Source organism: Scardinius erythrophthalmus (genome assembly GCF_964197995.2).
Source record: "Scardinius erythrophthalmus genome assembly, chromosome: 4".
NCBI lineage: Eukaryota > Metazoa > Chordata > Actinopteri > Cypriniformes > Leuciscidae > Scardinius > Scardinius erythrophthalmus.
In genome coordinates this window covers 32,563,674-32,580,460 of record NC_138224.1, presented here as the reverse complement: position 1 = coordinate 32,580,460, position 16,787 = coordinate 32,563,674, and positions in this window count along the sequence as shown.

The window sequence follows — 16,787 nt, the reverse complement described above, 5'->3', positions numbered from 1 at the left end:
CCTGAAATATTGTCCATAGTTTGCCATTTCGGGTTGGCTTTTCTAGGCCATATTCAGGTGTTTGTTCAATACTGAAGATTTATAAACAGTCTAATTGTCTAACAAAATCCATTTTTTTTGCAACTTTATTTTGCCAATATTTTTATATGGACCTTTGAATTTAACAACAGGGATTAAAGTTCTCCGTCGCTACGAAGGATTTCCGTTAATTGCAGCAAGTCTATGACGGATTTCCGTCAATATGGTTCCAGTCTGTCCTTAATGTCTTAAATTCACTTTTAATAATTTTAAGGCCGTAAATAGGCTTTCATTTCTCAAATAGTGTAATAAATGTCTTAATTTTAGTTTGAATAGGTCTTTAAGGAAAGACGAGGTGTATTCACCCTGCTGAAGGGGATGTGATCAAAGCCTGGAGTGGAGCAAAAGCACGTTCCTCTCTCCACTTTAAGCGTTCTGTAATCACTTCGCTCATGGTCCACTCCGGGTTTTCAATTACCGCTCATGGAAAGTGCATGTCAGGCTACAGCTGAATAGGTAGACAGGTAGAATGGAGACACTTATAATGCAGGTAGGGCTGGGCGATATCGATATAAAAAAAATATATCGATATATTTTTGAAATGCGATATGGAATTAGACAATATCGCATATATCGATATAGTTCAAATTTGCGCTGTGATCCTTGCTCCCCGCGCCCCGCTCCTCCTTTTCCACTCTGCGTGCGTGTTTAGAGCATGTTATGTTATGAGAGGCGAATCATGACTACTTCAGAAAACCCAGCACAATAGGAACTACCAGGCAGGCAGTGACATAAGTGTACGCTGAAATAAAGTTTTTCACCTCAGAAAAACGGACTTTCTTGTCCTATCAGCCGTTATACTGTTCTCGTAGCACACACTCAATTGCACGCGCAAATGCAGCGGCGCGCGCTGTATCGCCTCACTGATCAAGCTAGTGCAAAAGAAACTACGAGCATGCAACGCCGTTACGTTGTAAATTACCCGAAATAAAAGTAATGCATGGATGATTTTCATTATATTCACCAGGAGCAGTTTCCATGTTTCATTAACAGTTATTGTTAATATTGTGTATTCACCATGGTAACTGTCGTTTCCAATGGTGGACTGGGACAATAATTCAGGCCGGGAATTTGACTCCACTGCCAGGCCACCTCTGCTGCTGCAGTCACCACCACCCTATTCATGTAATCTACTGGACTTATAAACTTGTAGGCTAACCCTATTAATGTAACAGGTAGACTACCAGATGCAATATAAATGAATTAAAAAATAACCCTTAAAAACTAAAAAAAAAAGAGATAATAAGAGACACATTCACATGTTGAATCAGTTGAAATATTTACATTTTATGTATTTTCAGTGCTCAACTCTAGTATAACAAATGTATCAGAAACATAAACACAAATAAACTTAACAAAACCTATGACAGCGTAAGTAACAGATAACAATGTTTACTCAATTATGGCATTATGTGGAACAGACCAGTAAGAGTAAACAGTAAGTAATTAGCACTACTAGTACACCAGTAGGCGACGCAGTAGCTCACTGCTCTCTGCCATCTTGTCAATTATGTCATCTTTATCAAGTTCCATAAGAATCTCCTTCTCAGTTGCCATCAAAAGGAATGCTTCAAGGTTATCTTGACTCAGGGAGGTTCTCAGACGGCTCTTCACTAACTTCAGGGTGGAGAAGGTCCTCTCACAGGCAACTTGAGTAATAGATAGTGTGAGGAGGAACTTGTAGCCCAAACCAATGATGTGATAAGCATCAGTAAGCAGATTGTACTGAGACAGGAGGAGATAGCAGCATATTGGACAGTTTTTGCATGTGGAGCAACTTCTGCTTACAAACTCCACACTTTCATCAGGAACCTCAGAGCCTTCCCCTGCTTCATCATTAGAGGCAGCACCCCTAATGTTGTAGTTCTCCATTAGTGATTGTTTCAATCTTTCCCAGTGCTGTGCAAGGCTGATCAGTTCAGCCTGCAATGTCTCAAGACTGGCACATTCATCAAATTGCAGTAGGTATTTGCTGAGCTCCTTCATGGCTGTCCCTGGAAGGCCTTTTTCTCTGATTTCAGGGAAGTTCCTAGGATCCATGCAGGAGACATCTGAACACAGCACTGCATTTTCTGCATAACGGCTATGAAATCTTTCAATAACAGTGTCCAAGATCACATTGTGGATGTTGATTTTGTAGTCAGTGTCTGCATTAGCAACAGGCTCATCTTGTGCCAGCTCACCTGGTTGCCTCTTGTGTTTTCTAATTCTCTTTTCTGGGAGAGAAGTCTGAACTTCAGCCTCACTGTCCTCAAGCTTCTCCAGGATGCTATTGGCCCATTCAGCAAAGTCATCTGCTGCCCTCATTACACCCTGAAAATCCCGGGCACACTTTCTCAAGCTCTCCTCTGTTCCTGTCACCAAGTGCTGTGCTGAAGCAATATCCATGCTACTTGTTTGTAAATATTTAGAGAGAGGGGTTGTCTGCTCAAAAATCCTGAGGAAAATCTCAGCTGTCATTATGCTTTCATACTTTAGGAGAGCAGCCTTGTACCCTTGGGCGTTGTTTCGGATGACAGGTTTCATGGTCACATCCTTTTCAATTTTTTCCATAGTGATGACCAGGGGCCTCATTTATAAAGCTTGCGTACGCACAAAACGGGGCTGAAAACATGCGTACGCCAGTTCCTGCGCAAAAGGTGGGATTTATAAAGAAAAACTTGACGTGAAAATATGCGCACCTCCACGCAAACTCTGACCCATGCGTACGCACATTTTGAAGACAAGGCAGTTTGGCGACACTGATGGTGAGTTGAGGAACTGACTGCGGATAAAGGGAATTAACCCTTTGCAAAATGGCAAAATTAACTTTGACATATTTCAATATTTACAATATTTACAAGTTGCTCATAGGTCCCGGTTACAACAAAAAAATACAAACTAGAAAAAAACGTTTGTTGAGAAAAACTTTAAGTTGGCTTGAGAAAGCCGGACCAGAGAGTTTGAAGAAGTATAAAGTAGTTTGATGTTTAAAGTATAGGTTAAAGTTTGATAGATAGATAGATAGATTAGTAAGAAAGAAAGACAGATAGATAGACAGACAGACAGATAGATAGATAGATAGATAGATAGATAGATAGATAGATAGATAGATAGATAGATAGATAGATAGAGATAGATAGATAGATAAGAAAGAAAGATAAGTTAGTTTGAAAGATAGATAGATTAGTAAGAAAGAAAGAAAGATAGATAAGTTAGTTTGTTAGATTAGTAAGAAAGAAAGATAAGTTAGTTTGAAAGATAGATAGACTAGTAAGAAAGAAAGATAGATAAGTTAGTTAGTTAGTTAGTTAGTTAGATAGATTAGTAAGAAAGAAAGATAAGTTAGTTTGAAAGATAGATAGACTAGTAAGAAAGAAAGATAGATAAGTTAGTTAGTTAGTTAGTTAGATAGATTAGTAAGAAAGAAAGATAAGTTAGTTTGAAAGATAGATAGACTAGTAAGAAAGATAGATAGATAAGTTTGTTATTTAGTTAGTTAGTTAGTTAGTTAGTTTGAAAGATAGATAGATTAGTAAGATAGACAGACAGACAGACAGACAGACAGACAGACATATAGATAGATAGATAGATAGATAGATAGATAGATAGATAGATAGATAGATAGATAGATAGATAGATAGATAGATAGATAGATAGATAGAGAATGGAAGTTTAGTTGAGTCTAGGGCTTCAGGGAGTTTAGTTTAGTTTTTGGCTTGTACACTAATGGCCCACCGTAGTCTTGGCTCAATTTGAGCACTCTGCAATGTAAGTCTATGGGATTTTTATGATTTTTAATATTAATTTTTAAGAAAACTGAAAGTCAAATCAGTTTGAAAAGATATAGCAACCCAAGTCAGAACAGTCTGAAAGTCTGAGTTTGGAGTTTGTAGAGTTAAAGCTCTAGGAGGAGTTACAGTTGGAAAATGTTGGGTCAGAAGAAGAAGAAGAAGTTTAAATAGGATTTCAGGAGGTTGGCTTTCTCAAGCCAACTTAATAACATTAAATCACCATTATGGGTCCTAAAGATACATACATGCATGTTTAGTTTAAAGACATAAAAGGAACTATATGCTGAAAGTACGTACATTTAATTTCTTTCACTTCCATTCTTAAATGGATGTAGGCCTATCACTCATTATGTGATTAATGTGATAAGGTGTAAAGGATTAAATCTGATCGCTGAAAACATAAATTGCCTACTGCAGCAACACTTAAGTGCATATTGTATGATGGATGCGCTGGCACTGCTGGAAGACTATGCCAATGGCAGACTTCGGAGGGAAAGAGTATTCAGGGACCGTGAGGATTTCCTAGCCCATGATGATGAGTGGCTAATTAGCCGGTTTAGATTTCCTAGAGCCATGATCTTGGATCTGTGTGCTGAACTTGGCCCAGCATTACAAAGACCAACAACACGGAACCGTGCCATCCCGGTACCAACTCAAGTACTTTCAGTTTTAGGATTTTTGGCAACCGGGACATATCAGCGGGAAATAGGCGACAGGTAACTAAGTGTACATCTTTTTAAGCAAAACCTTATTGATTTTAACATTCTTATTACTTTGTCATAGGTCTGGGATTTCACAGCCATCCCTAAGCTCATTAATGCCTGCAGTTTTGAAAGGGATTATTCAAATGACCAATCGATACATAAAGTTTCCTTACACTGTTGGAGAACAGGCCAATATCAAAAGGCAATTTGCAGCAATGTCCGGTTTCCCAAATGTAATCGGCGCAATCGACTGCACTCATATTGCTATATGGGCTCCATATGTAGATGAATTCATTTATGTGAATCTCAAACATGTGCATTCAATAAATGTGCAAATTATTTGTGACGCCAACTTGACTCTAATGAATGTTGTGGCACGATGGCCTGGTTCTACACATGACTCTTTTATTCTAGCGCACAGCAGTGTAGGGAATCGACTTATGGCAGGTGCCGTTCGCGATGGCTGGCTTCTGGGTAAGTAAATGCATATAATTGTTTTTACATAACAGTTAAAGCCTATTGTACAAATAATCTGTTATACTTTACAGGTGACAGCGGTTACCCGCTCAGGCGCTGGCTACTCACCCCATTCTCAAACCCTCAGAGCGCAGAAGAAGTGCGCTTTAATGATACCCACGCTCGTGCGCGCTCAGTAGTTGAGAGAGCCATTGGCCTCCTCAAGTGTAGATGGCGTTGCCTTGATGCTTCGGGTGGTAGACTTTTATATCAACCCAAAAAAGTATGCCAGATCATCATGGTGTGCGCTATTTTACACAACATTGCACTGATGAATGGTATCCCTGTTCCTCCCGACCTACCACAACACCAGCATGAAGAGCCTGACCAACACCCCCCTCCCCAACAAGAAGGATATCATCAGGGAGCAAGGCTCCGTCAGGAAGTAATGCGCCATTTGTGAAGAACAACCGTGCAAAGGTTCATTTTTTAACAAGTTCTTTTAATGTAGATGCAATGTCACCCAGCACAACCCTTATTTGCATAAGCTCATCTGCGATTACAGTAATTGCATTAATGGTGTCTCTCTGTGTCTGCAGAACAGCCTCAGTCAGCACCCGGCCACTTCCAGCCGTGCCATACGGTCGGGACGCACTTGTGCTGGGGACCTCGGGAAACTCCATAGCCCCTGCAGACTCTGCGCTGGGAGTTTCGTCACACTGGGCTCCCGCAGACTCTGCAAGAATAAGGACTAAACCAATTGTGCAATTTATTTTGTTTAATTGAGCACACAAGCAATAAAGTTCTTTACCTGGTTCCCCTGTATCCAGCACATCTGTGTCTCCCTCCCTCTCAGACACAATGCCACACACACTGGTTTGGCCAAGAATCGAGGCCATTCGGGTCTCCATTGGGGACAAATCGGGGGTGCCTTTGCCCCCACCAGTCGCACACACACTCTGTCGGTGAGAGGCAAGCCGTTTCTTTGCTCCCACCTTAAGATCGGACCACTTCTTTTTTACATCTGGAACCTTCCTGTTTGCCGAAGCAACTGCGTTTACCTCAGCAGTGATTTGTTGCCACTCTAAATTTTTTTTTTTATTGGTAATTCCACTGCTGTGGCCACCAAACAAAATAGCCTTCCTTTCATCCACCTCACTCACAAGAACCTCTATTTCAGCCTCAGAGAAATTTCGCTTCTTACCCTTGCTCTCCATTGCTGCCATGATTTTGTTTTTAAAAAACACAAATTTCCTTGCTCCTTTAATATATGCATGGCTAATGAGGTAATTTGCATTGTCTATATATGGTTGAATGTGGGCGGAGAAAGGGCGGTAAATGATTTTTTTTTGCGTGCGCAAATTATCAGGTAGGCTGTGATTTATAAAGTGAAAATAGCGTGCAGGTGTGCGTACGCACAGTTTTATAAATCTGATTATTTTTTTGCGTACTCCATTTTTGGCTTTTGTGCGTACGTACACTTTTAGTAAGGTTTCTACGCACAGTTTTATAAATGAGGCCCCTGATCTGTGTAAAGTGCATTGTCAGGCTTTGCAAACCTTCCAAATACTTTCCTCAAGGCCTCATCTTTGGCCCACCAGCGCGTTTCACCAATTACACCAAGCCATCTGTGTCTTTTGTCCTCACTGTTTTCCTCCCATAGCTTCATGCGCTTGTAGGAATCACGAATGAACACTGCAATGTCATTCAGTAGTGAGAAAAGGGACTCACTTGCCACAACAACCCCTGTAGTGTCAGCTAGAACAAGGTTGAGGACATGTGAGTAACACCATATGTGTACTTGGTTAGGTGATGCTCCTGTGAGCAATGCAGAGAAACCTTTGTATTGTCCCTGCATGTTTGCAGCTCCGTCTGTCGCATTACCAATGCACTTTTTGATGTCTATGTCCATCTTCTCTAGGGTCTGTTTCACAAGCTCCACAAAGTACTGTCCAGTTGATGACTCACAGTCAATGACTGCAATGAGTTTCTCGTGGACAACATCAGTAACATATCGCAGAACTACTGCACACTGGTCTTTGGATGTTAAATCCTGTGTTGTGTCAATTTGTATTGAGAACATCCCTGCCTTTCTCACTTCAACAGCAATTGTCTGTTGAATCATATTTTTTATTAATTCAACTACTTTATTTACTGTTGTTTTGGACATCAAAGTTACCATGGACCCTCTTCCTTTAGTTCTCACCTGCTTCTTTTTCTTCTCAATACAATCACTAACATGTTCCTGTAGGCAGACATCATACTTGCTCAGCAAAAGTATGAGCTCAAGAAAGTTACCATGATTGATAGCCGTGTTTTCAAGGTCATTTGTAGCTTCATGACTGTGCCCTCTGTAGCTTAGCCCACATTTACCAATAACTTTCACTACATCAATCACACGTTCCAAGACCTGCCTCCTCTTTCTAACCTGGTCTCGGTGGACGGTCATTTGCTTATCAGTCAGAAGGGTATGGATATCTGCTTTGTTGACTCTAAGAAAAAAGGCTTCAGCACTTTCTCTATGGATACTGCTTCTCTCATGTTCCTGTACTCTCTGATGGGCGTGTTTCCAGGCCTGCATACCTCCTTTGACAAATGCACTGTCACTGCCTAAAGGTTTTGCAAATGCAAGACATACTGAGCAGAATAGGGAGTGATTACTTTCATTGTATGTCAGCCATTTTCTGTTTGTGCCATCTTTTGAATGGAATACATCAGGAATGGCTCTTTCAGATGTTTGGATTGGGTGATACTTAAAAAAAAAATCTAAATCCTTAGACTGTGGACGGGCAAAATAATCAAAAGGCATATCAAGGCTTTCACTGTCTCCTTCATCTTTCCCTGAATCCTTCTCTCTTTCACTCTGCACATCTAGTTGCTCTGCAATATGAAATAAGCGTGTTCAATAATCTGTATTTATAATTGTGCAGCCATCAGTTGTATGTCCCCAAAATCACAGTCCTACTACTGATCTTATAAATCATAAAAAGCACATGTTGTTTAAAAAGTATAGCCTGCTGCCTGCATGTTTAGTTTTGCTTATCTTAAACTTTACCTGAAGGTTCCTGCTCTGACTCAAACGCTGAACTGTCCACCACCTCTAGCTCAACAGCAGGAGCATTTGCAGCACTAGTGCTACTGCTGCTTCCTTCGTCACCTTTTCAAAATGAATAAACAAACAAACATTGTAGGCTACATGTTGTAGACTAGAAATAAAAAAATATAATTAACTAACACTGTATTCTTTTCCATACCATCTACTTGATTTATTTATTATTTAAACAATTTGACCCACTAACACTATTCTGTCTACTTTTTATTCATTTTTATTTATTACATAAAAAATATGCTACATGTAGCTAGACGAAACGAGACTTGACACAGCACAGCAGCACTTACATATTGTTGCTCGTATTAATTTGATCTATTGTGATTATCTAAGTGATTTGGATGAAAGCGTTCGTCTGCCAAATTATTATAAATATAATGTAAATGTATTCTTGACCGACCTGTTCCCTTACTGGCGAACATGGCTGGGATTTTGCAGCAGCTTGCTGCGTCTGTGGCCAGGGCTTTTTTCCTTTTTATACGCTCCCTCTCTGCTCCTCCTTTGCGTTTACGCTCCATTTTTTGAACGATTTAGACAGATATACCCTGTCTCTGGATATAGCAGCCAGATATTAGGCAGTGCGTCGCTGACGTTGGGTCATGTGGGAGTGTCATTTTCACTCCGCCATTGCCTGATTCGTAGAGAGATCCGTCAATTAATTCGTAGTTGCACACCAGCCTATCCAACGCATTCTCATACCCAAATCGTCACTTTCTTGTCACTTTCTGACATTCGTCAATATCCGACGCACAAAGCACCCTTTAGCGTCCATATGAGACGCATAACCCTACCACAGACTAAACCTACCCATAACCGAAGCGTCTCATATGGACGCTAAAGGGTGCTTTGTGCATCGGATATTGACGAATGTCAGAAAGTGACGAGAAAGTGACGATTTGGGTATGAGAATGTGTTGGCCTATCACACGCCAGGCTGATCGTCTGCACAGCGGCAGCCGGCAGGCCAGAACGACCGTCAGGCCACCGGGAAATGTCCCGGTGCTCCCGATGGCCAGTCCGCCCCTGGTCGTTTCCATATTAACCCCAAAATGCCACTATTTTTCTTTGTATTTATTTTTTATATTTTTAAATGACTGTAGTGGCTCATACCAACATTGTATTAACAAAAACTAGTTTGGGACTGCTATTTAATAACTTCCTAGCACCATTATAAACATTAGCATAGGCCTAATGTTTATAGTAGGCCTACTAGTCTTTACTATTAGTCATATTCTTACAATTTATGTTAAGTAAAGGGGAAAAGTACTTGTGTGTGTTAACAAATTTTGTGTAAACGTGTTATGATTTGCATATATATAATATTTTCCCCTTTACTTAACGAAAGTTTAAGTAAAGGGGAAGGCTTAGCGAAATGGGGGGAGAATGGCAAGCCTTTTAGTTCGTGGACTAAAAAAATCAAACAGCCAGGTACGTGTCTTTGCACAGTATGTCACAGGAGACTTCAATATGGCAATAATGGTGCTAGAAGGAATAAAAGTGCTAGGTCACCATCAATCAGAAGCTAGTCAAAATGCTGCCGTTCGTGCTCTACAGTGTACAGTAAAACGTCTCCCCTTAAAACGCTATTGGTCTCGACTATGTAAAAAGTTAAAGGAATATGACTTGGCCTAAAAAAAAAAATTCAGTCAGAAGAATTTTTTTCACTTTAATCCCTGTAACAATAAATATGAATACTAACAAAAAATATGAGTATTCATAAGTTCTAAACCAGGTAAATGAAGGAGATTGTAATGCGCCATACAAAGATTGACTTTTTTTTACTACATGAATTTTTAAATGAATGAATGAATGCTTTATTTCGGACATAAACATAAAACAAGTAACAAAGAAAGTAAACTGAAAAATAAAAAAGACAAACAAACCAACAATTTATGATAATAATATGAAACCAACATGTCCGAAAATCTATATTTACTCATGACATCTATAGGTTATAATAAAGAATTAGCCGTCATACTGCATGGCCAATTTTTGTCAGCGTTTCTCTGTCATTTCCAAGGGTGCGTTAAAGGAAAACTCCGACTTTTTGGGACTTTAGCTTATTCACAGTATCCCCCAGAGTTAGATAAGTCCATACATACCTTTTTCATTTCTGTGCGTTCTGTAAGTGTTATTTGACGCACCCACCGCTAGCCTAGCTTAGCACAAAGACTGGATGTAAATGGATAATGGTAGCATACTAATCCCAATAAGTGACAAAATAATGCAAACATTTTCCTATTTACATGTTGTGATCTGTATAGTCACAGCGTGTACAAATAACGAGGCTATATGAGACAGAGACCATTTTTAATCGTATAAATACTGGGAACTATATTCTCACTAGGCGTAGGAGCACAGCTACTTGGGCGGAGTGAATAGCGCAGCACACGAGACGCCCTGTTGTTGATTTAGCTGTGCTCCTACGCCTAGTGAGAATATAGTTCCCAGTATTTATACGATTAAAAATGGTCTCTGTCTCATATAGCCTTGTTATTTGTACACGCTGACTATACAGATCACAACATGTAAATAGGAAAATGTTTGCATTATTTTGTCACTTATTGGGATTAGTATGCTACCATTATCCATTTACATCCAGTCTTTGTGCTAAGCTAGGCTAGCGGTGGGTGCGTCAAATAACACTTACAGAAAGCACAGAAATGAAAAGGGTATGTATGGACTTATCTAACTCTGGGGGATACTGTGAATAAGCTAAAGTTCCAAAAAGTCGGAGTGTTCCTTTAAATATAACACTGGAGCTTGATGCACAGTGTAATGCAATGTGAATGCACATTTGATACTGAACATTTTGTACTGTAATATATATCTCTGCTCAGTTCACATGGGCTTTTCTTGACCATTTAGGTATGACAGTAATACAATGACATGGTGTAATGTGTAACCTGTTTAAAAATACTTTTTGTACAAAAGGGAACACAAGGAAAGCATTTTCTGTTACTCAGTATTTGATTGATAATTAAAAAATCTAACATAATAATGAATGGATAGCAATAATTCAAAACACTTTATACAATCATTTTGCAATTTATTGGCATTTAATTCTATAAATGGTAATAAAACTTCAAAAGTGAACAGCAATTATGAACTAAGCGCAAACATCAAAAACTAACATAACAGCAAACACAATCAAATTATCAAACAGTAAGATTGAAAAATAGAAATAAAATGCAAATAACAATAAATTTAGTTTTAACTATAAATATCCAAACTGTAATTATTTTATGCATTGTTGCATGTGCAACATATATCAGGAACAGCAATTAGGCTAAAATAAGAGCAAACAGTGCCGCTGCTAGCCATTTTGGTGCCCTAAGCATAATTCCTTTATGATGCCCCCCACCCCGTCCCCGAGAAAAAAAACGTTTCTTTTTGCCAGTTTAACTTTTTATTACCAAACATAAAACTTAATACCAATAACACAATAGCAGCATCACAGTATAAAACTTAAGAACACTAAAAAGAGAAAGTAAAATCTTCACAGCTTTGCTGACTTTGTAAACATATGTAGAATAGCCAACACAGAATAGCAAAATAAAAAAAAATTATCAAAATAATCCAGACATGTTTTTCCAAAATTCAATGTCACTTTGAATAAATTACATTTATTGGACAAAATATTCAAACAAAGAATCTCATACCGGAAAAAATTATAAACATTTAAAACTGAAAGCATGGCAGCCAAGGAGTTCTCCCCCTTTATTCCTTATTTATCAACTATTTGATAAATCTAATCTAATATAGGCTAATATAAAAGCATAATAGAATGAGGTGCAATAATGCACACAAATAAACAGTATTGTTTGCTTTATATCATTCATAATGACATTTTATATTTTTTATATATTTAACAGGAATTGTTAGCCTACCATGTGCACTGCACTGACTGCTAACGTTAACTGTTACTGCCAAAGTATTAACCACCGTCACGTCAAAATAAACCATGAACTACTGCTCAATATCTAAAGAAAGATAGTAAAGAAAGTAACAGCTAGCTAGCGTCAGTTATTTGTAAAATAGGTAATGTTTAACAGTAAAATATCAATTTAGCTTGCACCGAAGTTATAAGTTATAATAACATAGTTTGCTAACATTAACGTCAGCAAGTTCGAGGCGCGTTACGATTAGCAGCAGCACATTTCCCGTATTTAAGAATGATTAAACATGGACTGACCTGCAAGTGATGCACGGGCATCATCTCGCAGTGTACTGTACGGTTCTCACCAAACCTCATTCTTGTCATCTTGTTTTTATTTATTGTTCATCTCTGTATCATTTATGACTTCAGGCAGACTAAAGGAGGGGGGGAAAGAGCAGAAATTAAAATGGATGTAGTATACTTTGTTTACGACACATTTAATTAGCACATAAATTGCTTAAAGAACACTTAAATCACAGGGACGTCTATCGTTTTGTACAATTGCTGCCCCTGGAGTGAAAGAGCCTGTAAATACTGTGATACTCACTAATAATGATGATAATGATGATTATAAAGCTGAACATAATCACAGCAAACAAAATGGCCCACATCTGCAAAATCAACAAACAAGTATACAATGTCATTTGGTGCCTATGATGGCGCTTTCAGATCACTTATCCATTATTTATGTTTTTTTTTGTTTTGTTTTTAAATACTGTATGTCGTTATATTTCCTATATTTTTTACTTTAAATGTAATGACGTTTTGGAATAACAAAAATAAATCTCACTGTATTTTAACCATCGGCTGCATATTAGTTTCTCTGTTTTTGAGTATGGGTATTTTTAGCTTATGGAAAACAGGAAAAGTAATTCTCTGACTATATTATTTTGAATAATTATGTATTATATTTTAAATATATGTATTTGTTAATAATTATAGGCTACTTTTTAAATGATTAATTATTACTGATATTTATCCATTACAGCCAGTGGCGGTTCTAGAGGGGGGCCAGAGGGGGCCAGTAATATGTACTGAATATGTAATGCAAATGTAAAAATATAATGGAAATTCAAATACATTGTTGAATGATTGTAAACATGGTATTTTGCCTGTTAATGCCTGGCAGTGCAGTGCAGAAAATATGACAACAATAAGGTTTAAATGTAACTGGCCCCTCTAACAGTACAACTGGCCTCAGTTTGGCCCCCCCAGTTGAAATGGTCTAGAACCACCACTGATTACAGCTAGCCTGGAAATCCAGACCTAAATCTGAAAGATTAATGGTCTGGCATCGACTAATGAAAATCGCCCAGCTCGAGGGGGGGCACCAAGCATGCATTTGAAAATCTCACTGCACACAATTGGATAACACTACGACCAATCACAACAAGCCCCATACGCTTAGCTACCAGCAGAGCTAACTGGTAGATTAGACTCTTGCCGTATCCGGTTTGGCAAAACAGCAAAAACACCCTTCTTGCAAAGGAACGATTCAAGCGGCATCTTCTGTTCCTCTTTTAGATAAAAAGTCAAGTCTAACTTGTTCACTGTAACGACCAAAGCCGTTTCAAACAACTGGTATTCATCCATAGCCATCTTGCAATGTTTACTAATGACTTCGCCATCACAGCGCTGTCGTCATCTGTTTAGCTCGCCTCTGGCCCGCCTATATCAGATAACCCGATGTGATTGGTGCAGCTCGGATACAAGGGCATATTTAATGAGCATCATTACTCGACGCCAGAGTAACTCGCTGAGCAAATTCAACTTGTGCTCTCGCAAGAACTCTGGATTTCCAGGGTACATTACAGCTGCATGAAGAACAAAACTTCCAATCATCTCTAAAGCCTTAATATCTATTATAAAACACATTTAAACTAAATGAGTGCATGGTATGAGTGCTGAACTCCCTTGTTTTACCTTTACGTTCTCCCACCAGTAATTTGTCCTGAGAATGGCTGCGTTGGCCTGAAATTGCACCGCACTCTGATGCAGGGAAGCCAATCGCGGTGATGTAGGTGAGCTCTGATAAATGATGAAAAAAAATAAGAATAATTTTACCACAAAATGAAAGAAAAGTAGAAGATTTAACATTAAACAACGTCTAGACAAAGTTTTTGTTGAATTGGGACAGATTTTATTTATTTATTTTGTTTTTGTCACCTGAATCTGAGGAAGGTTCAAGAGAAGATCATCACAGGATTACCCTCTACAGAAGAGGTTATTCATAATTATTCTTTGTATTAATTTTTATCCCTTTATATCGTCACTGAGATAAAATAAACAAAAAACTGGCAGTTATTTCAGTTGATTGTTTACATTCTAAATCAACTATGACGAGTGCATCCTCCTGGCCCCGCCCCCAGAAGAGTTCTGAACACTCCAGCCACAGCACCAGGCCTAAACAACCCCTATATTCGTTCTCTGGTGGCGATTCTTCACTATCAAGAAACATGTGGATGACAGTCACATTTCTTGTCTGAAGGTAAATGAAAATCTATGAAATAAATTTCAGGGGCAGGGGACACGTTTACTTACTTATTTACTTTAACCCTCTGAGGTCGACAAACGCGCCGACGCGTTTTGCTGGATTTTCTCCACATTGTAGCACTATAAACTTAAATTTCTCCGTCATTTATGGTCATACAGAAAAAAGAAATATAAAAAAAGAATCTGTGGTATTTCTACTTTTGTATGTGTCCACTTCCAATCAAATCAAAACATTGTGCTTTTGTAAAATAAAGAAAATAAACAGTGTGTGCGTTCTGCCTCTCCGTCGCGGTGAACTTTTTTTTCTTGAGCACGTCTATAAACTGAAACAAAACTCAGCGAATACTTGTCACACATTTATGAGCCATACACCTTTATAAACATTTAAGTGTGTACTTTTAAATGATCGGATTCAAAACGAAAACATATATTCTCTGTTTAAGTAATTTGTATAAAACCAACAAGATGTCCAGCTTCTCAAACCCTTCCTAATTATTTTTAATTCGGCCACGCCCACTCGCGCAAAAGATATTCACATGCAAATCTCCACATGGAACGCGATCGCCCTCATTACCTCAACAACAAAACACTTCACTTCACTTTTCGTCGAGTTTGAAAGACCTGCCTGAGCTTACATTGGATTTACATCAGAAGAAGAAGAACGATATTTGAAGACAAGAAAGATAAGGTAAGAAATTCTTACATATTAGTTTGCTATTGTTGCATAAATTTCACATTGCAGTTGAACTGTTGCTAGATATATGGTGAATATTATAATATTTAGACCCGTGTTTACTGTTACTGTGTTTGTGGATATCTGCTCAAACGTAGATATGTATATGGTAGACCTAACCATAATGTTTTATATTTGATCGCGATCGCGTTTTAATGTATCATATTTTTGATCGCGATCGCGTTTTAATGTATCATATTTTTGATCGCGATCGCGTTTGAATGTATCATATTTTGGAAAAGCAAAACGCTCCAAACGGCTTCATGTTTTTACTATTGTCTCATTTCATATCATCATAACGAATGGAAACATTTGAAGTAACATGATAATCAATATATTTTCTCTAGCTTAGTTGTTACTGAAATCTTTTTGAAAATATATAGGCTGCTATATTGTTATTATTTTATGCAGCACTGCGCATAGCCTATACCTACAAGGCACAACAAACCTGGTGTTCATTATATATTGTTGGAAACATTTGTGTGAGTGTGTGTGTGTATTCTGTGAATTTTAAAAAGCAATTTTAACAAGAAAAATCTAAAATGTATTCCCAAAATCGTGCAGGCCTTTCTCTTGATATCAGCACTTTTTTTTTTTTACTTTTTTTTTCAGGGCCCAGATGCCACTGAGTCCTGCTGACTTCAACATTCACAGTACATGTCTCTGTACATGAACATGGTAAAGTGAAAATCAAACACCTTAGAAAATGAAAGGTATGTACAATGTTTTTAGGAATGGCACAAAGGTCTCTTTCTTCAATAAGTGCTTTTTTGTTGTGTATCTTTGGATTATGTTGTGTTGTAAATAAATCCAAACAATTTTAAAAGCCATTCTTTTTTAAATCTCCTCATTCTTTGTGCAAGGGTGGTCAGAATGATGGGCCCTGATAAGCTCCTAATAGGGCCATTAGGGAGGTTCTTTGTCTTTCTCAGGTGTGGAAAGCTTTCATATTAATGAGGTGATCCGCCCCTTCGCATATTGCTTTCTAACACAAAACACGTCGTAAAATTTTTAAATCAATATATTGTCTTCTCTGAATGAGCAGTCAGGGTGATTCTTACATAGTTTTGCAGCAAATATTCTAGGCTACGTCATACAATTTTCAAAAGTCTTGTGAAGAAATAATCAGTATGGGTTTCATGACCTTATTTCAGTGAGAATTTATTTTTGTATTTTCACAAACCACGCATAAATGTCATTATCTCAAAACTACAAACTTTTACATACATGCTGCTGATATATTATTGTAGCAGAGTTTGTGCTGAATACAGTGTAATTAGACTTTAGCCATGAAAATGTCACAAGTAACAGAAATAACCACAAATGTCAGAGCATGTCAGAACACCTCCAGGGCCCAGAAAACAGCTCAGACCCCAGAGGGTTAAAATATTTTACAGGACCTTGATGAGAATGACACGGTCCTTATTCCAAGAATTGTTGGTGAACAGAGCCCTGAAAAGGGAAACCACTTCATTTTGTGGGTATGTGTGGATAAAAAAATA